General features: G+C 42.2%; 1 long non-coding RNA gene across 1 annotated transcript; it reads left to right on the top strand.

The window, feature by feature from the left end:
• The first annotated feature begins 51 nt into the window (after positions 1 to 51).
• On the top strand, positions 52 to 4,715 carry LOC103649858 (uncharacterized). Its single transcript, XR_002268854.3, has 3 exons — positions 52 to 881; positions 957 to 1,055; positions 3,286 to 4,715. It is a non-coding gene; the product is annotated as an uncharacterized lncRNA (long non-coding RNA).
• The last annotated feature ends 23,280 nt before the right edge of the window (positions 4,716 to 27,995 follow it).

The raw sequence follows: 27,995 nt of genomic DNA, 5'->3' as shown, positions 1-27,995 counted from the left end.
TGATTTATCAACCATTTTCATCTCCCTTTTATCCAGAATATAGATCATTTCTAGAAAATCCTCCTCACTGCACGTCATCAGCCCATGCAGCTATGTGGCCTCTAGAAGCCACACCAGGCCTCTCCCTTACGACCAGCTGCCATTTTTTCTCAGTCGTCGCTCACTTTTAAGCCAACGAAGGTGCTTGATCTCCCAGCTTCGATCGTCGGTAGCTTACCTCTGCCTCTCACGTGCTCAACGTTCATCACACATCCGCCATCGCCTCCAACTGCAAGCCACCAAGCCTCCTGCTCGCATGGATGCGCCCTCTGGTCCTCATCCTGTTCTGGCACAGGCGCCCTCTCCCAGCTCGTGCCGGCCAATCTCGACGTCGGGCCTCTGTTCGCTGGTGGTCAGCGCTCACTGGGATCGGCCTCAACACCGTTTCACCTCCACCAAGCCTCGCCGGCGTGCTCTCCTAGCCGCGGTCGGATCTGGCCTCCTGCTTTCCCTCCGGTACCCTCTCGTTTCCAGCTCGTGGTGCCTCTGCTCCTCTCGACGCCTAGGTAGCCATGGCGTCTCCTCCCCTTCCCTTCCTCTGCCATGGACGCGAGCTCCAAGATTCTGCTCGTCCAGGCCCCTTCCCAGGTGCTCCCGCTGAGCCCCTGGCCGAGTTTCTTTCCATGGCCGCCGCAGCACCTGTTTCCTGCACGCTGGTCGCCCCTGCCCCCAGCCATGGTGCCGTCAGGCCACCCGTCTCCTACCTCCCAACGCCAGCCCTACTCCCATGGCCGCGCCCTCTCCTCACTTGAAGTCAGCAACAACGCCTCGGTAGTGGTCGAACAGCACGTCGTCGACTCCGTGATTTTTGGGCAGCCTGGTTGCAGTGTCGTTAAACCCCGGTGAGATCTCGCTGTCCCTGCATGCCCTGTGTTTGATGTAATGCCAAACCTATAAATCGATGTCGTTTCTTGCAGTCCTCCTTCGAAGACGCGTGACACTTGTTAGGTATCAAATAGAAAGACTGAACCGAAACTATCGCCATGTTCGCGGACACCGCGTCAAGTTTAGTCGTGGTAAGTCGATATGTTGTTTTCGTTAGTCGGATAAATGGTTGGTTTGCATGGATGCATTGGTCACGATGACCATCTTGTTTGTAGCATGCGTATTTTGGTTATGATCGATTAAATAAAGTGTTTGGTAGAAGGCCGGAGCCTGAGTCGTATTTGTTTTGTGGAATTCACGGCGGATTAATAATAGTACTCTGATTTGTTACTACTACTCATCGATTTATTAGTAGATAGGGTAGATATACCGGCCATGGTACTTGTGGCTTAGAATTAGAATTATCTACTCTTTTGCGTTCATGCAATTGTATGCGAGACAGACGTGCGTTGGAATGTCCATTTGTTTATATGTATGGTTCATTGCTTTCTTGATACTTGGGCTAAACCTGGTTGGTTTAGAAAGGAGGCTACAATTTGGTTTATGTGATTGTCGAGTACGATTTAATAGATTCGATGTTTGAGATGTGTTGTTCTGTGGTGATGTTTAGAAAAAGAATATGCTTGTTATTTATAGCTCTTGGCCGATAAGGGTTATTAGTGTTTATTGGATGAAATCCTAATGTATGGTAACATTAACGACTTATCTTAGTAAGTGTCAAGAACATAATAATTGCAGAAGCCAAATATGAACTAAATTGAAATGTTTGCTCTTTGGACTGTGTGTCCAGTTTTAGTTGCGTAGCTTGTATAGGGAAGTAAACCGTGTCTTCTGTAGAAGTGTTACATATAAAACTTGTAGATAATTGCTTTATCTTGCTTGTGTAAAAATTTCATGACCATAGGCTTAGCAGTTTAGGAGTTATGAATTTTCCAAGTCCAGTTTCAGAATCTGTCCAGATTCTGTACAGATTTCGAAAATGACCTTGTTTGCCCAAGTTAAACTGAGAATAAGCTCTTAATAATTATAGGATAATTGTAGTACATTGCTTAAGCTTTCCAACAAATTTTGGAGCACCATTTTTGGTGGTCTAGAGACCAAGTTACAGTTGTTCAAACTATAGAGTCTGAATCTGTCCAAATCTGGACAGCAATGTTTGTTTATATTAACTGACCTTTCTACGCATTGAATTAACTGGAGATGTTTAAAAATAAATTATAGACAATTCTATTATCTTTCTAAAAAGTCTAGGATCACCTGATTTGGATTTCTGAAACTCCGGTTATGAATTAATGAAGTAAGCAGTCGAATTCTGTCCAAATCTGGACAGAAATTGCATTTCGTACTGTTTGACATTTTTAAATGTCGAATCTCATTGTGATGATAATACCAAAATTGTAGAGGACTTTATAAGATTTCCAAAAAGTCTTAGTTTACTATTTTTGGATGAATATTGTGTAAGTTATGAATAAAACAACTAGCTGCTGTTTTGCTGTCCAAAATCAGCAAGCATTAAGTGGATTTCTTGAAGTTGCTCTTGTTTGGCTAGGTCATTTTTTTTACCCTTGATTGATGACAACTTGTTGCATATGAAGTGTTTATCGAAATGCCTTGTTATATTTGATTAATTCATTTCCTTCTTATTGTTTGACTAAGTAAATTTAGTTAGTTCTTGATTGATGAAGTCTTGTACTTGCTAAATTCAAGTGAACAAGTGTCCCAAGCTTAAGGTGCTATACTCAGTAATCTAAGGAAAGTATGGAACACTTATTATATTTCATCTTGTATGCTTTAGATCTTTAATTGTTGAGGATGTAAATTCTATGGAACTTTATGTTGTGTGATAAGTGTTCTACTTGTGTGATTGAATAGAAATGTGATGATTTATTAGTTGGTGTGTTACAATAAGTTAATTTGGGAAAGAAGTTTAGGAAACTAGTTAAGCTACTCATATCTTTAATCTAAGTCTGAGGTGACTATCACTAGTGAACCTAAGTTCTAGTAATCCTTTGAGATGTACTGCTTTCTTGATGCTTGTGCCAGACCTTATTGAATTAGAAAGTTAGTTACATGTGTTCTATCACCTTTTCCAAGTTTTGAGTGTTAAAAAGTGACAAGTCTAAGGGTAATAACCTATCGATGTTATGCTTTAGCTTAAGGCTTGTGTTTAGTTATGATTTCCAAATGTTTGAATTAGGTCCCTCTAGCTCGAGGATCATGATTGTTGTTAATTCAAAGGTATCTAGTGTTTGCCTAGGAGTTCTAATGCCTTACTAGCAATATATTACCCTCTTCGACATAGTGTTATTATCTTGTATTGTTTATGATTATTCTCTCATATGCATTATGCATATCATTTAGGTACGTTAATTGATCACGTGCTATGGAAGACGAGTGGAATTGATCTCCAAGTGATGCTGATGGACGAAGCTAAAATGGATGAATCAACCAAGTGTCAGGATGGAAGATGCTCACCAAGTGGTCGTCAATTAACAACACTAACATAGTGTTTATCCCAGGCAAGCCCCGGTGCATTTGCCACCTCCTTGTTGTTTTAAAACTTTTATCACTTATATGCTGCATTAGGTGATAGGAGTTGAGTGATGAAACAATTGATGCATTGCCATTCCTTGGAATTTGATTATCTTCCTTGATTCCTATTTTATAAAGAGAACTAATGAGGCTTAGCCCTGCTTAGAAAAACTAAAAGTTGTTCTTTTAAAAAGAATGTTGTGCAACACTGGATATGGGTTTTATGAAAAAGGAACTTGCAATAATGAAGGCATCACTCGCGATGATGAATTCATTATTCGAGTATTGTACCTCTGTCAGGTACATGGTTTGGGTGTTAAATAATAAGATGAGACCAGACGTTGAGCAGGAAAAGTCGCCCGTCTGTGTCGACTAAGGACCGTACCGAAAGTAGGCTTGCTGATCTAGGACCCTTTAACTGGCCACATGCCTCATCATGGGTAAGCTTTGCCTCGGTCGGACCAATACCAGAACAGCTCGCACGCACTGGGAGTGGAGAGATGGCGAGAGTAGCTTGTACCCTCCGTGGCAAGAGACTGGAAGGTGGGGTGCTGTACTCTCGGAAACATGGCGGGCACCATGCGAAAGTAACGTGTACCAACCAGGCCCATGGCTGGACGGTGGAGTGCTGTGCTCTCGGGTCGCGTGAACCCGTTCTGGTCTTGAGAAACCCGGTGGCGAGTTGACATATGCAAGGGTTAAGTGCTACATATGTCGTGTGGTTGGAGATCCTCAGCTGAGTATTAATCGATTCGGATCGCCGTTACTTCTCGGATATGAAGACTGGATCACTGCCCTGCATCGTAGATAACAAGTGAAACTAAAGCTGCTAAAATGAAGCTAGTATAGGACAAGTGAATGCTCTAGATTAGGCAAATCTAGATTCAGGAAAAGTACTTAACTTGTGAAGTAAAATTTTGGCATAAGGATCCACTACTAGTAAGCTCTTCTGCAAAATGAGTCTTTGAAATTTGATAAGCTTTACCTTGATTCCCAATAAACCAGCATACCCTTGAGAGTCTTTTCTTTAGTCGGGTAAGTCTTGCTGAGTAATTGTGTACTCAGGGTTTTATTCCCTGTTGTTTTTCAGGTTATAATTTTGTTCTGTTGTGGATGGTGCTAAGTGCCGGTGGGCTCGGCCTTCTTATATAAGTATATCCCATCTTTAGCTTCTTTATTGAGGATTGTCACTTAAGCTAGCATGTATTTTAAAACCTATAAATATTTTATACATTTTAAATTGTAATTCTTTTGAATCACTTTCTTTTGTAATCACTTCGATAACTGTCTAATGTAAACTTATTGTAACATGTAATCATTTTGCAATAAAGAATTTATTTCCGCTGCAAATGTTTGGTGTGTGATTTGTGTTTACTTAATCTTGCGATCTTGGCGGTAAGTCGTTTATCCGGGGTCCTCGGGGCACTCGGACAGATCCTGTTAAGTTGTTTGGTGCACATGCATAGCTGTCTGAGGTCTTTGAGACAAGGACAGGTGCATGTGGGCCCGATAACTTGGGAGGTTCTGCGACATTTCGTCTATTACTTACATAAGCGAATATGTTGTTGATAAAGTCATTAGCCCATTCATCATGTAATAAAGAGCAAAATTCATTATTAGAGGAAAAATTACAAGTTATAACACTATATGTAATGAGTAAATGTATTTATCGAGTACTAACAAACTAACTCGTCTCTAGTTGTTGATACCACTGTTGGAGGGATTTGGTATACGTTTGTCATAATTACTCCTAATCTCTAGTATATACAGGTTGAAATAGATTATATAACTTGAATTGATTATGTTTAGCTGCAACACCCAATTTTAAGGACAAAATCGAATGTCCACTAAACATGTAACTAGGTCAAGAATCACATGTGTAGCGATGTCATACAGTGGATTATATCAAAACACAATGCTTTATTAATATCAAAACAGAGTATTTATTACATAAGCACGATATTTATTCAATCCACCAGTAAACTCTTCATAACCGACTAATTGATCACAGACCTAAATCTCGTCGTAATCCTAGAACTCCTAGGTCAAAGACACATGTTCTCCTCCATCTAGATTCAAGAATATATAGGATAGGGTGGAGAATATGGAGGACAGATATCCCCTGGATCCTCATGGCGCGAATCCGGAGCATGGACCATTGAAGGGCCTAAGTAGGTCGGGCAGCTAAACTCATGGACCAACCAGCCGACTCGGGCCCAAAAGTGGCATGGAAACTTAGAGATCAAGGCAAAGTAGCAGCTCGAGTGTTCCGAGATATGGAAGGACTATAGCTCGCGTGTGACTTGACTATATTTTCGATTATAGAACAATATTTTATACACTCTTTCTGTGTTGTATGTGTGGATTGTCTCCTGTATGGTGGTGGTGGATATATAGCAAAGCTACCTAGTGTTTTGCAATTTCCATGCCTTGCCTTCCGAAGGCACATTGATTGTTGCGCATGCATGTATTGCGGTATTGCCAGACCTGCAAATACTTTTACTTAATTTTCTTGGGTTCCGGGCCGACGACTTGGAATTGATCAAGGCTTTGCTTCTCTAGGGAGACAAACTGTTACCAGGTCAGACAAGTGACAGTTCGAGAGGGGAGAGAAGTCAGCCTGCATGAGGCACATAGGGCAGCTACAACATAGAGAAAAAATGGTCTTTAATTATATACCAATAAACACTGGCTCGATCGGGTGCGGCTGTAACAGTCGCATCTCAAGAATCTAGTTAAGAATATTGTCGGTGCCAGCAGTGTTAATCTTGCTATATGATATAAATTTCCTTAAATTGTAACAGTGTTTTGCAAAAGAAATTAGAAATTTTATCGAGGCGGGCCGACTCCGAAAAACATAGCTAAATTCGCCCTTGTCACATAAGTCAGACCTTCGAGGAACGACCTTTCTCCTCGTTCCGTCTTTCAGTCCCCCCTTGTGCTGCCAGGCCTAGGAGAGGATACCTGCATATGTTTATTAACAACCCCAAAAAAGCATAACGGAGATCCATTAACATAAATAAAGTTCTCTCATGTTTTCATACAAAAAAGCTTGCATTAGCAAGCTGCACTCTACAGATGATTTCTACAACTCTCACATTTTTGTCAGGACGGTTAACTTAAAAAAAAACTTCCCTAAAGTCTATTTATTTTTAAGAGCAGGACTTAAGAAACCGACCTAAAACCCCTAAAAATATACTTTTAGAGTGATTCCTTATGTCAATCGTTCCTAAAAATAAGTGATTTCTTAAAAATAGCTGCCAAAAGAATCACTGTTTCAAATGAAATCAAATAAAGGTAAACTTTATTAAAAAAATATAGAATTCAATGATATTTATAACTCTGTACTTGATTTTTTTGTATTTAAGATTGTTTTGGGGTCCAACTATACATTTTTATGATTTCACTTTTTGGTATTCAAATTTTAGATTTTTTTCAAACAACCTTTGGTTGGAAACATGTGCTGCGCAAAAGTTATATTACTCATTGACATCTAAAACTTTGTAGTTGAAATTAATTTTATTTGAGATAAATTTGAAGGTAGAACCTTTAATACAAGACCCACATATGTCAATGGTAAAACGATAGCATCATGTTAATGGACTCTAAATTTTACACTATAAAATTTAAAAATCTTATTGTATTTATATCCAACTCTATTTCTATTTATTTTTTAACTAAAATTAATTAAAGGCTCAAATAAACCGTGAAAAAATATTTAAATTTATTACCACTCCGATCCTAGTTATATGTGACTGTCTTGTGGAAGGAGGGGTGCACACGAGTAACGGATCATGTGTTCGAATTCTGCCGCATTTGTGCCAAAAAAACATAAAACAATAAACCTTGCGAGTATATATGGTAGCCTCTAGATACACGAAAATTCATTTTCCTAATTTTTTTTACAATTTTAAAACTATATAAAAAAATCATTTTCACGGCCATTTACAAAACCGGCGTTGTTCTTTTATATAATCAATGGCTTAGTTGCGGTTTCAAAAACCACTCTAGAAATTAATTTTGATTTATTAAAAATTGTCTGCGTGGTAATGTTGCTGAAAGGGAAATGTGCCTTTGGATCATTTCTATAATGTTTTGGTGATTAAGTGTCCAACACATATTCTCTAAAGTTCTAAATATGCCAAAGATTGAAAAAGTGCAAATCAAGGCATGAAGTATGTTTCTAGACTTAGTACATTTGTTTTTGTATACTAATATATTTGTATAAGTGTTAGAAACAGAGAAAAGAAGAAAAAATGGATTGCAAAAGACTAGTTGTGTGCAGCCGAAGTTCAGCTCAGTCTGGTACACCGGACTGTCCGGTGGTGCACCAGACAGTGTCTGGTGCGCCAGGCTAGACTCCGGTGAACATGCCGCTCTCGGGAAAATTTGGCGGCGCACGGCTATAATTCACCGGACTGTCCGGTGGTGCACCGAACTGTCCGATGAGCCAACGGTAGCCAGCGCAACGGTCGGCCACGCAATCCACGGGCGACGCGTGGCCCGCGCCAACGGTCGACAGGGGGCACCGGACTGTCCGGTGTGCCAACTGCCCCGAAGATGCAACGGTCATCTGCGCCAGAAAAGGAAAGAGATCTGCACCGGACCGTCTACAGTGACTGTCCGGTGGCGCACCGAACTATCCGGTGCGCCACTCGACAGAAGGCAAAGATGACCTTCCTTGTTGGCCTCCAACGGCTCCTAGCTGCCTTGGGGCTATAAAAGGGACCCCTAGGCGCATGGATGAGCTACCCAATCATTCACTAAGCATCTTAAGACTCCAAGACTCCAACTTCACGCATTCGATTCTTTGTGATAGCGATTTGAGCTCTATTTGAGTTGCGAACTCCGTGTATTGTTCTTCGAGCTCAAGTCGTGAGTTGTGTGCGTGATTGTGCTGTGATTTGAGTCTTGTGTGCGTTGCTCTCCCCTCCCTTACTTCTGTGCTTCTTTTGTGATCATCATTGTAAGGGCGAGAGGCTCCAAGTTGTGGAGATTCCTCGCAAACGGAAGAAAAGACTAAGGAAGAAAGCTGTGGTATTCAAGTTGATCATTGGATCACTTGAAAGGGGTTGAGTGCAATCCTCGTCCATTGGAACACCACAACGTGGAAGTAGGCAAGTGTTACTTGGTCGAACCACGGGATAAAAATCGCGTGTCTCTTGCTTTACTCCTCTCTGTGATTAATTGTGCTCGCAAGAGATCGCTTCAAGCTACTTAGTCGTACTAACTTTCATAACTAAAGTTTTGTGGCTATTAGTATTTGATTTTCACAGGATCACCTATTCACCCCCCTCTAGGTGCTCTCAGTTGCATACACTGATTTTCATATACAAAAGCTCCCATCATCACTGAAAATCACTGATTATATCTATAAAAGTTATAACATAATAATCGACAATTTAAGTATAGAATGTATATAATTACTATAGCCTGAAAAAAACTAAATTTAAGACACTTGCATTTTAGCAAGTCTATGTTCATCTCCACTAGTTACCTAAAAAAAGACTCCCTACACATAGATTTAGCATGTTGCTAAATACATATGGGGCAATTGTAATTATACCCTTCTTCGGTATTGCAATTACGATTTTAGCGCTTGTTTTTCAAATTTGTGATTTTATCCATCTGTTTTGAAAACGGAGCCATTGTTTGCCCCTCCCCCTTAACACCATTAATGAAAATCAGAATTGGTGATTAAAAAATAAAAAGACGAAGGGTAAAATCACAATTGTAAGGTGAGAGAAGGGTATAATCACAATTAACCCTGAAAATTTCAATTGTATTTTTAGGATTAATTGTGATTATACCCTTCTTTCACCTTGCAATTGTAATTTTACCCCTCAGTTTTTATTTTTAATCACTGATTTCGATTTCCACTAACGGTGTTAAGGGGAGTGGCAACCGGCGGCTTCATTTTCAAAATAGAGGGGTAAAATCACAAAATCGAAAAATGAGAGGTAAAATCACAATTACAAGTTGAGAAAAGTGTATAATCACAATTGTCCTAATACATATTGGGAACAAAATCAACCTTAGTCCCCAACAGTTCCCAATTCTAGGTTGTTAAATATTTTGAAATTATGTTAACTCGGCTTTTCTAGTTATTACTTGTAACTTCAAATTTGATTTCAATTGCATGATAAAGTTCAATAATCATTGTTCTTCTCTTTATTAATATTTTCATTCTGTATAAATCACGATTGGTCGGTTTTCTCAAAAAAATTGGATGAGTAGACATGTCAAACGTGGATCATGAATTCATCCTTTCCACGTCTCAAATCATTCAGAGTGCATCACTAGTACACGGATGCAGACTCGATGGTAAGAAATGATTTTAACGACCCATAAAATATACTATTGGGAGTGAGCAAGAGGTGCCTAAGTTTATGAGCTAAATAGAGATATTTAGAAAGTTGATATATTTAAAAATCTCATTTAAGAAACTGTTGAAGGATAAATTTTTTTCGTTAATAACACCCTAAATTAAATTTATGGACTTATTTTTGGAACTAGTGGAGATGCTCATAAGCATGTAGGGTGAAAAAATATAACTAAAATTCAGATGCCTGGATTTTAACGAATCTCTATTAAACCAGATAGTCACGCAAAGGATTTTGACATCTATTTAAAAGAGGAAGTCGTGTGAACTTTTTGTCATCTGCTGAATGGTGCCAAGGAGCAATATTAAGGAAGCCAATCACGACAAGCGGCATCCACATCACATCACACGTGAGAGAGGGCAGACCACCGGAGGCAAGGAGCAAAGCCAAGCAGACGCAGCCGAATCCCAAGCCCGGAACTTGGATGAATATCTTTTCCCTTGTCCTTTGCCTTCGGTTGTCCGTTCTTAACTTATCGTTTCACAAGCCACGACGAGCTGAACTGCCGGCCGGAGAGTTGAGACTTGAGAGAGACGGCGGATGCGGCGTCTAACGGCAGAGAGCTTGTCCGCGGCGCAGATTGCACGGGGAGGAAGGGGACGAGCAGAGAAGAGTCTTCGCCGACCGAGCAGGACCACCTCGGATCCTTCCTTGCTCCTGCACGAGCTAGCTGCTAGCGAGCGAATCCGGCCACACGGCCACGTACGGCCACCACGTCCAGCTCAATAACTCGGTTTGATCGTCGGGGACGGGAGGGCCGGAGATGGCGAGTCGATGAGTTTAATCGGGGATTCAGGGAGTCGGACAGACGATGACAGCGACGGCGAGTGCAAGACAGCCGAGCGCGCGCATCCACGCCGCGATGGGTGCTCTGCTGATGTTGAAGGCGCTCAAGCGATTTTTTCCACTCGCAACGTGCGGCTTCCTCTCTGCTCCGACTATTCTTCTTCCTCTTGCTACTAGCTCCTCTAATTATTTACAGATAAGTCTCTAAAACTTCAAAAGCTTAACCATAGGTTGAGGTGGTTGTAGAAACAAGCTACATGCTTTTCTAATGCTTGGTGCAATGTTTTTATTGTTATGTTTGTACCATTGTTGGAGTAATAACCGTTTAGCCCACTTATGCACTATTTAAAGGTTACATGGTGGTTAGCCATTTTTGTTAATTGATTGGTCGTTTAAACCACGCCCTGACCCACACACATGGTGGTAATATATCAGAGTCTAAATGTTTCTTCATAATTCATTTGAGCTCTTAGTTACACTAGATACCGGAGACGACTTCTTTGTCAAGTGCTCTGGCTTTACCGAGAGCCAAATCTTGGCCACTCGGCAAATAAGAACACTCGGTAAACATACTATTCAGAGAGAGCCAAACACACAGCAACAAAATACACTCAACAAATACATTTTTGCTGAGTGTCCGACTCTCGGCACAACAACACACTCGGCAAGCTGACGACAGCTGACGGCAGTTATCTGTGCTCAGTGTCCATAGAAGACACTCGACAAAGGCTTGGACACTCGGCAAAGAATTCTTTTGACGAAGGTCTTTTCTTGACACTCAACAAAGTTTATTTATCTTATTTTTATTTTTGACCCTAACTTTTTTGTGGTGTACTCCTACAGTCTCTGGACCTACATGTTCTATTTTGGCACATTTATCAAAGTGTTTGCTATATCTATTAGATTTAGTTCATTTAATTGAATTTATTCGGCTAATTCAAATTTAACTGCAAGTCACTCGAAAAATGGGAAAACAATGAATGCAAAAATGATATTCATGTTCTCGAGCACAAGTTATGGCCTAATTTAGGAACAGACCAGAAATTTCGAACACCATGTTTACGAATACATAACCGCGAACTTGCAATCTAGTTGTTTTAAAATAGTATAAAACACAAACAAAGTCAGGAAATCATGAAACTTGTTGAGACGTCATGATATCATATGTAGAGCCTGTGATAAAAATTTGACAGTGTTTCGTGAAACTTGTTGTTTCGTGAAAGTTGTCACGTACGATGTGTAAAAACCTAGTCAGCCCTCGTATAAGTTTCATGATTTCATGCGAAGGCCGCCTAGATTTGTACATATAGTGCGTGACAACTTTTACGAAAAAGTGTCAAATTTTTATCACAGACTCTACACATGATATCATTACATCTCGATAAATTTCATGATTTTCTGACTGTGTTTGGGTATTATACATTTTTGTAAAACTAGATCGCAAGTTCGTGTAAATGTTTTGTGAACATAATGTTCAAAATTTCCAGTCTATTCTTGAATAAGGTCGCAACATGTTCTCAATAACATTAATATCAATTTTACATTCATTCTTTTCCATTATTCGAGAGGCTTGCAGTTCAAATTTGAATTATCTAAAGAAATTTAATTAAATGTGCTAAATCTAATAGGTATAGCAATCACTTTGAGAAAATACCAAAAATTCATATGTAGGTCTATGTATGTAGGAACACAGTAGAAATAAGCTTTGCCAACTGTCCAAGTATGACACTCTGCAAAGTGGTCCTTTACCGAGTGCCTACATAGGTGCACTCGACACAGTTTTTTTTTAAAAAATTATTTGTCGAGTTTCTATCAGGGGCACTCGACAAAGGGCTCGACACAAATTTTTTAAATAATAAAAACTTCTTTGCTGAGTGCCAGATCTTGGGTACTTAGCAAAGCGGTTGTACAAAACCCTGAATGATCGACCTTCTTGACTTCACTCTTCTCTCCTCTACTTCAGCACGCCAGCCATAGCTCTGGTGATCCTCACCGCCTCAGACCACCTCCCCGGTCCACGCTCGCTACATGCCATTGTCGGCTCCGGTCATCCCTACCGCCGCTGGCCCAACAAGCCCCCCACTTAGTTAATTCAAGCACATTCTTGGTGTACTCATATATATGTTGATTGAAAGGCTAAATTGCAAGTTGAGATTATTATTGTGGATTTGAACTCCTATATATGTTGATTGAATGGCTAAATTACAAGTTGAGATTGTTATTGTGCATTTGAAAAATTTTAAATTAACAATGTAATTGGGTTGCTCACCAAATTGTAATGGCTATATTATAAATTGTTATTGTTATTGTGAATCGGAGCCAGTATTGTTATTGTTATGGCTAAATTAACATTGTAATTGGATTAATAGGTTTGTCCTAAGTTAACCTCTCCTAACTTTGACCAACAAATTTGATGTTCAACAACATGCAAACTATATATTATATAAGTTCACATGAGATCATGTATATGTGCATGTCAGCCATCACGTTGTTAGTTTTATTTGCAGGTTTTGGAAACCTCACTATGCAGGGGAGGTGTTGTCGAAATTTTGTGTTGATAGACTGGTGTTTCTTTTTTGCAGAGGTCTTCCTAGCCGCTGTGAGTCTTCCTGCACCACGTTATGTCACCACTACACCAACCCGCCATATCACCGCTAGCCTGACTTCACCGCCACCCTAGGTATAACCTATATTTTTGTATCATGGTCATAGATCACGTAACTCAGCTAGGCATCTCCAGTTCAAAAGAGATATAGTTGGAACTATGAAGATATTTGCATATCTATAACAATATCTATTTCAAATTGTCCACATTTTTTGGACAGCGCGCAATTGCGTAGATGAGGTTAGTTTCCATGCTCTACTTCGATCCGAGATAGAGTTTCAATAGCAGCTACCTGTTGTTCTCCGCATACACACTCTCCCTGCCAAGACGTGTATTTGGAGAACAATAGAGAGGTGCTGTGATAGTCGCCTAGAGGGGGGGTGAATAGGGCGAAACTGAAATTTACAAATATAAACACAACTACAAGCCGGGGTTAGCGTTAGTAATAATAAATGAGTCCGCAAGAGAGGGCGCAAAACAAATCGCAACCAAATGGAGAGGTGACACGCGGATTTGTTTTACCGAGGTTCGGTTTTTGCAAACCTACTCCCCGTTGAGGAGGCCACAAAGGCCGGGTCTCTTTCAACCCTTCCCTCTCTCAAACGATCCACGGATCGAGTGAGCTTTCTTTTCTCAATCACTTGGAACACAAAGTTCCTACAAGGATCACCACAAGATTGGTGTCTCTTGCCTTAATTACAAGTGAGTTTGATCGCAATGAAAGAATCAAGAAAGCACGATTAAAAAGCCAAGCAACAAGAGCGACAAATGACACACGGATCGCTTTCTCTCTCAAGCCACTAATCACTAATGATCTCTTATCTCAATAGTGAAACTTGGAGAGATGGAGGCTTTGAAAGTGTCTTGGAATGGATTGCTAGCTCTTGTATTGAATGTTGAAGGTTGGAATGCTTGGATAAAGTGAATGGAGGTGGTTGGGGTTGTATTTATAGCCACCAACCACTTCCTAGCCGTTGGGCCTTTCTGCTGAGCGCGGACGGTCCGCCCTCCTGGTGCGGACGGTCCGCCCCTGTAGATCAACGGCTGAAGATGCAACGGTCAGCAGTAACGGCTATATCAACGGCTATATTGCATTTAATGCGACGTCAGATGTCAGACGGAGCCAGTCGCGGACGGTCCGCCCGCCTGGCCCGGACGGTCCGCGAGGCCGCTAAAATTCATTTCTCCGAACCCGTCACCTTCGGGTTTTTCGGTTCCTTACCGACCGGACGGTCCGCGCCTGAGGCCGGACGGTCCGCGCGAGGGCTCGGACGGTCTTCGCTTTTCCTCCGGACAGTCTGTAGTGGAAACTTGTGTTTTTGCATTGGTTCTGTCCGAGGGGTATCCCGATGTCGCGGACGGTCCGCCGCAAGAGCCCGGACGGTCCGCGCTTGGCCTGTTTTTCCAAAAAGCTTCTCCTGTCCGGAATAATCTACGGTATTCCGGACAGTCGAATTAGTATAGTTGTAGATGAACCTTTGGCACCTGTAGAACATGTAATCTAGAGCAAACTAGTTAGTCCAATTTATTTGTGTTGGGCGATTCAACCACCAAAACTATTTAGGAACTAGGTGTAAGCCTAATTCCCTTTCAATCTCCCCCTTTTTGGTGATTGATGCCAACACAAACCAAAGCAAATATGGAAGTGCATAATTGAACTAGTTTGCATAATATAAGTGCAAAGGTTGCTTGGAATTGAGCCAATATAAATACTTGCAAAATATGCATGAATTGTTTCTTTCTTATATAACATTTTGGACCACGTTTGCACCACTTGTTTTGTTTTTGCAAAACCTTTTGTAAATCCTTTTCATAGATCTTTTGCAAATAGTCAAAGGTAAATAAATAAGAATTTGCAAAAGCATTTTTAAGATTTGAAATTTCCTCCCCCTGTTTCAAATGCTTTTCCTTTGACTAAACAAAACTCCCCCTAAAAGAGATCCACCTCTTAGTGTTCAAGAGGGTTTTGATATACCATTTTTGAAATACTACTTTCTCCCCCTTTTGAACACAATAGGATACCAAATGATAAAGACTTTTGGAAAGCACTAAGTTTTTGAATTTGGTGGTGGTGGTGCGGTCCTTTTGCTTTGGGCTCATTTCTCCCCCTTTTTGGCATGAATCGCCAAAAACGGAATCATTAGAGCCCTCGAAGCGCGATCATCTCCTTTGGTCATAAATAAATGAGTTAAGATTATACCAGAGACGAAATCCGGTCTTTTTGCTTTTGAGCTTTTACTCTCTCCTCGAAGGATGAAGTCCTTTTCTTTGATGCTCATTTCTCCCCAAGGAATAGAGAGTTGCTCGGAGTGATGGCGAAGCATGAGTTACGGAGTGGAAGCCTTTGTCTTCGCCGAAGACTCCAGTTCCCTTTCAATATTCCTATGACTTGGTTTGAAATCGACTTGAAAACACATTAGTCATAGCATATAAAAGAGATATGATCAAAGGTATTTAAATGAGCTATGTGTGCAAGCTAGCAAAAGAAATTTCTAGAATCAAGAATATTGAGCTCATGCCTAAGTCTGGTAAAGGATTGTTCATCAAGTGGCTTGGTAAAGATATCGGCTAATTGATCTTTAGTATTAATGTAAGAAATCTCGATATCCCCCTTTTGTTGGTGATCCCTAAGAAAATGATACCGAATGGCTATGTGCTTAGTGCGGCTATGCTCGACGGGATTGTCGGCCATCTTAATTGCACTCTCATTATCACATAGCAAAGGGACTTTGGTTAATTTGTAACCGTAGTCCCGCAGGGTTTGCCTCATCCAAAGCAATTGCGCGCAACAATGTCCTGCGGCAATGTACTCGGCTTCGGCGGTGGAAAGAGCGACCGAATTTTGCTTCTTTGAAGCCCAAGACACCAAGGATCTTCCCAGGAACTGGCAAGTCCCCGATGTGCTCTTCCTATTGATTTTGCACCCCGCCCAATCGGCATCCGAATAACCAAGTAAATCAAATGTGGATCCCCGAGGGTACCAAAGCCCAAACTTAGGTGTATAAGCCAAATATCTCAAGATTCGTTTTACGGCCGTAAGGTGTGATTCCTTAGGGTCGGATTGGAATCTTGCACACATGCAAACGGAAAGCATAATGTCCGGTCGAGATGCACATAAATAAAGCAATGAACCAATCATCGACCGGTATACCTTTTGATCCACGGACTTACCTCCCGTGTCGAGGTCGAGATGCCCATTAGTTCCCATGGGTGTCTTGATGGGTTTGGCATCCTTCATCCCAAACTTGGTTAGAATGTCTTGAGTGTACTTTGTTTGGCAAATGAAGGTGCCCTCTTGGAGTTGCTTGACTTGGAATCCTAGAAAATACTTCAACTCCCCCATCATCGACATCTCGAATTTCTGTGTCATGATCCTACTAAACTCTTCACATGTAGACTCGTTAGTAGACCCAAATATAATATCATCAACATAAATTTGGCATACAAACAAGTCATTTTCAAGAGTTTTAGTAAAGAGTGTAGGATCGGCCTTGCCGACTTTGAAGCCATTAGCAATAAGGAAATCTCTAAGGCATTCATACCACGCTCTTGGGGCTTGCTTGAGCCCATAAAGCGCCTTAGAGAGCCTATAGACATGATTAGGATACTCACTGTCTTCAAAGCCGGGAGGTTGCTCAACATAGACCTCTTCCTTGATTGGTCCGTTGAGGAAGGCACTTTTTACGTCCATTTGATAGAGCTTAAAGCCATGGTAAGTAGCATAGGCCAATAATATGCGAATTGACTCAAGCCTAGCTACGGGTGCATAGGTTTCACCAAAATCCAAACCTTCGACTTGTGAATACCCTTTGGCCACGAGTCGAGCTTTGTTCCTTGTCACCACACCATGCTCATCTTGCTTGTTGCGGAAGACCCATTTGGTTCCTACAACATTTTGGTTAGGACGCGGAACTAAATGCCATACCTCGTTCCTCGTGAAATTGTTGAGCTCCTCTTGCATCGCCACCACCCAATCCGAATCTTGGAGAGCTTCCTCTACCCTGTGTGGCTCAATAGAGGAAACAAAAGAGTAATGTTCACAAAAATGAGCAACCCGAGATCGAGTAGTTACCCCCTTATGAATGTCGCCGAGGATTGTGTCGACGGGGTGATCTCGTTGGATTGCTTGGTGGACTCTTGGGTGTGGCGGTCTTGATTCTTCCTCATCCTCCTTTTCTTGATCATTTGTATCTCCCCCTTGATCATTGCTATCATTTTGAGGTGGCTCGTCCTCTTGATTTTGCTCTTCATCATTTTGAGCCTCATCCTCATTTTGAGTTGGTGGAGATGTTTGCATGGAGGAGGATGGTTGATCTTGTGTACTTGGAGGCTCTTCGGATTCCTTAGGACACACATCCCCGATGGACATGTTCCTTAGTGCGATGCATGGAGCCTGTTCTTCACCTATCTCATCAAGATCAACTTGCTCTACTTGAGAGCCGTTAGTCTCATCAAACACAACGTCACAAGAGACTTCAACTAGTCCAGTGGACTTGTTAAAGACCCTATATGCCCTTGTGTTTGAATCATAACCAAGTAAAAAGCCTTCTACAGTTTTAGGAGCAAATTTAGATTTTCTACCTCTTTTAATAAGAATGAAGCATTTGCTACCAAAAACTCTAAAATATGAAATGTTGGGCTTTTTACCGGTTAGGAGTTCATATGATGTCTTCTTGAGGATTCGGTGAAGATATAACCGGTTGATGGCGTAGCAGGCGGTGTTGACCGCTTCGGCCCAAAACCGGTCCGGTGTCTTGTACTCATCAAGCATGGTTCTTGCCATGTCCAATAGAGTTCGATTCTTCCTCTCCACTACACCGTTTTGTTGTGGCGTGTAGGGAGAAGAGAACTCATGCTTGATGCCCTCCTCCTCAAGGAAGCCTTCAATTTGAGAGTTCTTGAACTCCGTCCCGTTGTCGCTTCTTATTTTCTTGATCCTTAAGCCGAACTCATTTTGAGCTCGTCTCAAGAATCCCTTTAAGGTCTCTTGGGTTTGAGATTTTTCCTGTAAAAAGAATACCCAAGTGAAGCGAGAATAATCATCCACAATTACGAGACAATACTTACTACCGCCGATGCTTATGTAAGCGATCGGGCCGAACAAATCCATGTGTAGAAGCTCCAGTGGCCTGTCGGTAGTCATTATGTTTTTGTGTGGATGATGAGTGCCAACTTGCTTCCCTGCTTGACATGCGCTACAAATCCTGTCTTTCTCAAAATGAACATTTGTTAGTCCTAAAATGTGTTCTCCCTTTAGAAGCTTGTGAAGATTCTTCATTCCAACATGGGCTAGTCGGCGGTGCCAAAGCCAACCCAAGTTAGTCTTAGCAACTAAGCAAGTGTCGAGTTCAGCTCTTTCAAAATCTACCAAGTATAGCTGACCCTCTAACACTCCCTTAAAAGCTATTGAATCGTCACTTCTTCTAAAGACAGTAACACCAGTATCAGTAAAAAGACAGTTGTAGCCCATTTTACATAATTGGGATACGGAAAGCAAATTGTAATCTAAAGAATCTACAAGAAAAACATTGGAAATAGTATGGTCAGGTGATATAGCAATTTTACCCAAACCTTTGACCAAACCTTGATTTCCATCCCCGAATGTGATAGCTCGTTGGGGATCTTGGTTTTTCTCATATGAGGAGAACATCCTTTTCTCCCCTGTCATATGGTTTGTGCACCCACTGTCGAGTATCCAACTTGAGCCCCCGGATGCATAAACCTACAAAACAAGTTTAGTTCTTTGTTTTAGGTACCCAAACGGTTTTGGGTCCTTTAGCATTAGATACAAGAACTTTGGGTACCCAAACACACGTTTTGGAGCCCGTGTGTTTGCCCCCAACAATTTTGGCAACTACCTTGCCAGATTTACTAGTCAACACATAAGATGCATCAAAAGTTTTAAATGAAATGTCATGATCATTTGATGCATTAATAGTTTTCTTTCTAGGCAACTTGGCATGGGTTGGTTGCCTAGATCTAGATGTCTCACCCTTATACATAAAAGCATAATTAGGGCCAGAGTGAGACTTCCTAGAATGAATTTTCTTAATCTTATTCTCAGGATACCCGGCAGGGTACAAAATGTAACCCTCGTTATCCTGAGGCATGGGAGCCTTGCCCTTAACAAAGTTAGACAAGTTCTTAGGAGGGGCATTAATTTTGACATTGTCTCCCTTTTGAAAGCCAATGCCGTCCTTAATGCCCGGGCGTCTCCCATTATAGAGCATGCTTCTAGCAAATTTAAATTTTTCATTTTCTAAGTCATGCTCTCTAATTTTAGCATTAAGTTGTGCTATGTGATCATTTTGTTTTTTAATTAAGGCAAGGTGATCATGGATAGCATCAACATTAATATCTCTACATCTAGTGCAAATGGACACATGCTCAATAGTAGATGTAGAGGGTTTGCAAGACTTTAATTCAATAACCTTAGCATGCAACAAATCATTCTTAGTTCTAAGGTCAGAAATAGTAGTATTGCAAACATCAAAATTTTTAGCCTTAGCAATTAATTTCTCATTCTCATTTCTAAGGCTAGCGATGGAAGCATTCAATTCATCAATCCTAGCAAGCAAATCAACATCATTATTTCTAGGATCAATGCAAACATGAGAATCAACCTTAGCTAACAAATTAGCATTTTCATTTCTAAGGTTGTCTAAAATCTCATGGCAAGTGCTTAGCTCACTAGACAATTTTTCACATTTTTCTCTTTCTAGAGCATAAGCATTTTTAACCTTAACATGTTTCTTGTTTTCCTTGATTAGGAAGTCCTCTTGGGAGTCCAAGAGATCATCCTTTTCATGGATAGCACTAATTAGCTCATTTAATTTTTCCTTTTGTTCCATGTTAAGGTTGGCAAAAAGAATACGCAAGTTATCTTCCTCATTTTTATCATCCTCATCACTAGATGTTTCATATTTAGTGGAGGACTTTGATTTTACCTTCTTTTTGCCGTCCTTGGCCATGAGGCACTTGTGGCCGACGTTGGGGAAGAGGAGGCCTTTGGTGACGGCGATGTTGGCGGCGTCCTCGTCGTCGGAGGAGTCGCTTGAGCTTTCGTCGGAGTCCCACTCCCGACAAACATGGGCATCGCCGCCCTTCTTCTTGTAGTACTTCTTCTTCTCCTTCCTCTTGCCCTTCTTGTCGTTGTCCCTGTCACTGTCACTTGATAATGGACATCTAGCAATAAAGTGACCGGGCTTACCACACTTGTAGCAAACCTTCTTGGAACGGGATTTGTAGTCCTTCCCCTTCCGTTGCTTGAGGATTTGCCGGAAGCTTTTGATGATTAGGGCCATCTCCTCGTTGTCGAGCTTGGAGGCGTCAATTGGTTGTCTACTTGGTGTAGACTCCTCCTTCTTCTCCTCCGTTGCCTTGAAGGCCACGGGTTGCGCCTCGGATGTGGAAGGCTCATCAAGCTCGTTGATCTTCTTGGAGCCCTTAATCATGCATTCAAAACTAACAAAATTCCCGATGACTTCCTCGGGGGTCATTTGTGTATATCTAGGATTGCCACGAATTAATTGTACTTGAGTAGGGTTAAGGAAAATAAGGGCTCTCAGAATAACCTTAACCACTTCGTGGTCATCCCATTTTGTGCTCCCTAGGTTGCGCACTTGGTTCACCAAGGTCTTGAGCCGGTTGTACATGTCTTGTGGCTCCTCCCCTTGGCGAAGACGGAAGCGACCGAGCTCCCCCTCGATCGTTTCCCGCTTGGTGATCTTGGTGAGTTCATCACCCTCGTGCGCCGTCTTGAGTAGGTCCCAAATCTCCTTGGCGTTCTTCAATCCTTGTACTTTGTTGTATTCCTCCTTGCTTAGGGAGGCAAGGAGGATGGTTGCGGCTTGGGAGTTGAAGTGCTCGATTTGGGCCACTTCGTCCGTGTCATAGTCCTCATCCCCTATTGATGGTACCTGTACACCATACTCAACAACATCCCATATTCTTTTGTGGAGAGAGGTTAGATGAAATCGCATCAAATTACTCCACATAGCATAATCTTCACCATTAAAAGTTGGTGGTTTACCTAAAGGGACGGAAAGTAGAGGTGTATGTTTAGGAATACGAGGATAGCGTAGGGGAATCTTACTATACTTCTTACGCTCTTGGCGTTTAGAAGTGACGGAGGGCGCATCGGAGTCGGAGGTAGAAGTTGATGAAGTGTCGGTCTCATAGTAGACCACCTTCCTCATCCTCTTGTGCTTATCGCCTTTCCGATGCGGCTTGTGGGAAGAAGATTTTTCCTTCTTCTCTTTGTGGTGAGAAGAAGATTTCTTCTCCTTCCCTTTGTTGGAGGAGCTCTTCTTCTTCTCCCTCCTTTTGGTGCGGGACTCTTCCGATGAAGTGCTCCCGTAGCTTGTAGTGGGCTTTTCGTCGCCGGTCTCCATCTCCTTCTTGGCGTGATCTCCCGACATCTCTTCGAGCGGTTAGGCTCTAATGAAGCACCGGGCTCTGATACCAATTGATAGTCGCCTAGAGGGGGGGTGAATAGGGCGAAACTGAAATTTACAAATATAAACACAACTACAAGCCGGGGTTAGCGTTAGTAATAATAAATGAGTCCGCAAGAGAGGGCGCAAAACAAATCGCAACCAAATGGAGAGGTGACACGCGGATTTGTTTTACCGAGGTTCGGTTTTTGCAAACCTACTCCCCGTTGAGGAGGCCACAAAGGCCGGGTCTCTTTCAACCCTTCCCTCTCTCAAACGATCCACGGATCGAGTGAGCTTTCTTTTCTCAATCACTTGGAACACAAAGTTCCTACAAGGATCACCACAAGATTGGTGTCTCTTGCCTTAATTACAAGTGAGTTTGATCGCAATGAAAGAATCAAGAAAGCACGATTAAAAAGCCAAGCAACAAGAGCGACAAATGACACACGGATCGCTTTCTCTCTCAAGCCACTAATCACTAATGATCTCTTATCTCAATAGTGAAACTTGGAGAGATGGAGGCTTTGAAAGTGTCTTGGAATGGATTGCTAGCTCTTGTATTGAATGTTGAAGGTTGGAATGCTTGGATAAAGTGAATGGAGGTGGTTGGGGTTGTATTTATAGCCACCAACCACTTCCTAGCCGTTGGGCCTTTCTGCTGAGCGCGGACGGTCCGCCCTCCTGGTGCGGACGGTCCGCCCCTGTAGATCAACGGCTGAAGATGCAACGGTCAGCAGTAACGGCTATATCAACGGCTATATTGCATTTAATGCGACGTCAGATGTCAGACGGAGCCAGTCGCGGACGGTCCGCCCGCCTGGCCCGGACGGTCCGCGAGGCCGCTAAAATTCATTTCTCCGAACCCGTCACCTTCGGGTTTTTCGGTTCCTTACCGACCGGACGGTCCGCGCCTGAGGCCGGACGGTCCGCGCGAGGGCTCGGACGGTCTTCGCTTTTCCTCCGGACAGTCTGTAGTGGAAACTTGTGTTTTTGCATTGGTTCTGTCCGAGGGGTATCCCGATGTCGCGGACGGTCCGCCGCAAGAGCCCGGACGGTCCGCGCTTGGCCTGTTTTTCCAAAAAGCTTCTCCTGTCCGGAATAATCTACGGTATTCCGGACAGTCGAATTAGTATAGTTGTAGATGAACCTTTGGCACCTGTAGAACATGTAATCTAGAGCAAACTAGTTAGTCCAATTTATTTGTGTTGGGCGATTCAACCACCAAAACTATTTAGGAACTAGGTGTAAGCCTAATTCCCTTTCATGCTGCCAAAATTCTGTCTTGGATCGGAGTAGAGCATGGACACTAACCCCATCTAAGCAACCTCGGGTGGGATTAGGACATATCCTCACCTATTAGAAGGTACGAGCGTAGTGTAGAAGCATTAGAGGTTTATAATTCTCTGTGCTATATATGTTAGAGGATGGAGTATCGTGAGTGGATGTACACAGGCCACGTAAGAAGTGGTGATGTCACTAGTGAATGGATTACAAAGATTGATGTTTTCTTGGAACGGACATTTGGCGAAGCTTCTAAAGGAGCAAGTCTAGTCCCATGTCAGTGCAGCAAATGTACAAACAGGAAAAACAAACAAAGAAGGTCATGAGAGAACATATTTGGAAGAATGGATTTACGATAGACTATACCCGGTGGATCTTCCATGGTGAACTGCATCTTATGAGAGAGGAGGTGGTAAGACAACACATCGAGTATTATAATGCTGGTGTCGGGGTAGCGGACATATTGAACGACTATCATGAGGCATAGTTCGCTGAAGGACGTACGTGTGATGAGCCAGAGGCGGCCACAAGGGCGTTCTATGACATGTTTGACACAACACAGAACCCGCTTCATGGCTAGACAAAGGTTTCTTGTCACACCCGGATTTTAGGGGTCCAAAAACCCGGGCGCGAACATAAACACCAGGTGTGCTGGGACCAAGTCTCACACATATGATGAATCATGGCACAGGATCGAATGTCACATCTTTACTACATAACAGGAGTTCTATACAAAATAATTAAGTAATTACATTATAAGGAGACAACGGTCCAGCAACCCAAAGTTGACTGGGAGACGACGGCCTAGATCTCTCACGAACTCATCGCAGCATCCTCCAAGCGCCTCATCCTGCGGTACCTGTTCTTGACCTGTGGGGGGGGGTGTGAGACAGCAAGAGTGAGCTCACATACGTTCATCGCTCAACAAGTTGTGGGGAATAATGTGCATGAACTCGCCAAAGGTGGGAGCTCATGTGAAGTGTAAGGCTTACCAAAGAGGATGGTTGAAGCTGAGCATTGCTTTTAAAGTTGGTCAAAATTTTATTAGCAATTAGTAAATACCAACCCAATTAAGTAGTAGAACAAAAGTAACAACCTCACCTGCAATGCAATGCATATGACAAATTGAGTTTAAGTTCCATAATTTAATCATCAAAGAGTCCTGAGCTGCTCATGACCGTGAGCTCGGCTAGTATACCAGTTTTACACTCTGCAGAGGTGGTACCCTTTACCCACAAGTCATGTTACCCATCTGCCAAGGGATCGCGACTTCCCATACACCTCTACCGAGGAGGCGAGGCAGGGTAACACTACGAGGCCTTTACAAAGTTCCACTAGCTTCAGAAAACCCGCTACAGTTTATAGGAAGCTCCAATGCAGGAATCCCTTGCAGGACCGCCATCGCAGCAAAATCCTCCCGAGGGCCTCCCTACACTGACCACTCCCCTACTGCCCTTGCCCCTTTCGGGTAAGGTAGTCCTCCACTAGCTTTCCTAATTAGTCAGCCAAGGGCGTCCCATTAAACCCTTGTGGTGGCACGTGGTTCTCAAGTTAAGCTCTATGTTCCAATTAACATTTTAATGATCTTGTCATGAACATAAATAGAATAACAACATAATTGGAACATAGATGTAATGAAATATTAACCCAAAACCATATAAAGCAGTAGCAGAACTACCCAAGTGATTTAGGGGTAAACAAGGTATTCAGGATGAACAAACTAGGGTGACCTATTGGGTCCCATCAAAAGTAACCTATGCAGATCATTATGATTAATCAGAACATGAGTAGGTAAAAGAAGTGATCAAGGGCACAACTTGCCTGTGACTTGAGATTCCAGGTACCAGGATGATCTTCAGATGACACGTGTCCTCGCTGTAGTCGTAGCAATACAAACAAACATTGTATAGGCAAAATTAACATTACACCAAGCATGTAAATAAAATACACAGTAATAATCTAGATATTAAAATAAGATCACAGGAACTGGAATCATTAAATTTGGAGTTATAGATTTTAAGTTATGAATTTTCCAAGATTTTATGTATTTAATACATGATTAAGTATTAGATAAATTTTAATGTGTCTTTCATGCCAAACAGAGGCACCAATGGTTAGACAATAATATTATGAAAATTTAGAAACTGGAATGAACTAATTTGGAGTTCATATGCATTTTCTATGAATTATACAAAATCTAGGTATTGTTTTTATTTTAAAAACTCATTTTCTAATTCATTTCTCTGATTTTATAACTCTCTGGACTAGGCGCCTATTACAGGGAAAGACAGGGGCTAGCTTATAAGATTTCTCCAGACTCAGAATCTACCAGGGACGGATCGCGGGTTGGTTTCTGAGTTTCCCGAGGGCTCTTTAGCAAAGTGGCCAACGAAGCGGTATCGACAAGTTCAGACCGCCCGATCTGAAACAGACGTGTCAGATTAGATCCAGGCGAGTTACCCTCCGCGCTCAACCCTAGCCGTCGGATCTAGATTTCACGGCCCTGGTTTAAAATAAGCGCGCCCTGATCGCACCCGTCCGAGACCAGTCGAACAGCCCAGATGGCATCAGCGAAAGGGTACGCTCAATTCTAATCATCCCCGTCCAACTCCCATCCGACGGCGCAAGTGTATCTTCCTCCCTCGGCCGCCTGCGGCTGCGCCACCCCCAAACGCCCACCGGAGTTCCGCCGCGGCAAGCGATTTGCGCGACCCGGCCAACTACTTCGACCCCCGGATTTATAAAAACGAATGCGGTTATGGCGAGGAAGGTAATAGGTTAGGTCGTACCGGTCGATTTGGCGCCCAGATCAGCCGGCCACGGCCGACCACAATTTCCGCCGCGAAAGAAAACCCCGGCGACGAATTAGTCGGATTCTGGAGACCGCCACACCTGGCGCCTAGCCTGACGATGACCCACGTGCTCTCGCGAACCTCAATTGCGGCTACCCGAGCCAGGACGACGGCGTTCCGAGGAAACGACGCGGCGGCTAACCCTTTTCCTCCCTACGCAGGCGGTCGCTCGATGCCCACGCACGCGACCATGGAGCAGCACAGATGACCACGTGACGGTGGTTCCGTCGAGCTCCCAACCGCGAGTATCTCACCCTGCCCGGCCACGAAACTTCTGGAGAGGTGGGATAGGAGGAGGAACGCACATCGCCCAACTTATAGGCCTTCCCCATGTGCGGACTACCCTCAACGGCATCCGAGATCAACGGCGATGGTTGCGACGGGGAAAATCGGAGGGAGGATGGCAGCCCGAGCAGGTAGTCTTCCACGAATTTCGGCTTCGATTTCGGTAGGCGTATGCGCGAGCTCGGAATCCCTGGGCAGCACCACGGTTCTGTTGCGCTGACGCGGGGGTTGTTGTGAGAAGGGAGATAAGTCTGACGAGTGGGGCCCGCCAGCAGCGTAACAAGTTTCTTGCCAAGTGCGCGTGAGAGCGGGATGACAAGGGTGGCCCACCTGTCGGCACCACCACCAGGCGGCTGGACGGGCCGCATGGTGTGTTTTGGTTACTGGGCCGAAATGAAGCCTGAGGCCCAGTTGGCTTCTTTCCCCTTTTTCTTTTATCTTTTTTTATATATATTCATTTGAATCTCTAGTTTGAATTTGAATCCCTTTTTGTGGACTTAACCTTTGAGTAAAATATTCAAAATCCAATATGTATAAGAATAATGTATATATTTTTATACTTATTTTTATTCCCCTATTAATTTCTCTTCTTTTCTCAATTCTAGGATTTCTTTTAAATTCTAAATTTCCACTTGGGAATTTAATATATTTCTTGTCACATTACTTTTATATTGCCACATAATGCACACAAAATAAAGAACCAACATGATGCACACATTTTTTTTGGTAAGTCTTTTATTAATTATTATTTTTTTGATTATGGTGTTCACATGTGATGATAAGTAGGAATAACACTCATATAGATAAAGGAATTAATTTCTCCTCTTTTATTATAGGTTACAAACTGGGTGTTACAAATCCTACCCCCCTTAAAAATAATCTCGTCCTCGAGATTTGTAAGGAAAGGAATACAAAACGATTGGCTTGTAATTCAACTTTTAGTCTATAATTGTTTCAAATATCCAGAGTATTTTATAGTCAAAAGTGGGTGATTAGGAGTGCATGGGTATCTTCTATGTTTAGACACACATGTAAGAAGAGAGATGGTCAGAGTGAGGTTAGCTGATGGTAAGAAGAACTTGATAAGGGAAGACTCCGTCCAAGGTGGTAAATTTGAATCATCTCGAGATCTGATTTGACTCCTATTCTTCCATGTCGAGGTTGATCTCCTCCTTCTTGCTCTTTGGTGTCTCCATCCGGGTTTGGGACAGGAGGTTAAGATAGATCTATTATGTAGGTCAAGTTGTTGGGTATGGCCGAGTTGATCTAGGATCTCAAACTTGTTTATAGGAGCAGGGTCTAATGTATTTCACTAGGATTAACTAACTTCTTAGGTCACTCTCTTTAAATTGGATCATAGTAGATTAGATGGGATCTAGATTAGATCGGTACAACTAGGTTAGACTAGATAATGTCTAATTACTTTGGATTAGATCATGGTTGTTACACTAGTGTGGGGGTAAATATGCTTATTAGGGCAAGATGCATTCATAGGGATAAGGTAGAATCTTTTGAGGTTAGTTAGATCTATTAGGATAAGATAAAATCTTTTCAAGATAAGATTAATCTATTAAGGTAATAGAGTATCTTTTAAGATAAGATGGATCTATGAGTGTAGAATATGAATCTTTTAAGCTAAGATGGATATTGTTAGGCTAGATACTCTAGTTTATCTAGTTATTTTTTTTATAGGTGTTTTTTTTTCTATATGTATATGCAGATGTAATTGTGGACATTACTCCACAACTCATCACACTCAATCAAAGATCCAAATCAGGCAAGTATCATAAGAACAAACATTCAAGGGCACAGATAATTATATAAAAAAATAGTTTTGTTTTTGTTCCTAAGATGAAGTCTCCTATTCCTAAAAGTCACTTTAGGCACAAGATTTCAAAGTGTGAAATCC

The sequence above is a fragment of the Zea mays genome, chromosome 4 (assembly GCF_902167145.1).
Source record: "Zea mays cultivar B73 chromosome 4, Zm-B73-REFERENCE-NAM-5.0, whole genome shotgun sequence".
Classification (NCBI taxonomy): domain Eukaryota; kingdom Viridiplantae; phylum Streptophyta; class Magnoliopsida; order Poales; family Poaceae; genus Zea; species Zea mays.
Note: the sequence above shows the minus strand (reverse complement) of the source record. Positions and strands in the feature narration are given on the sequence as shown.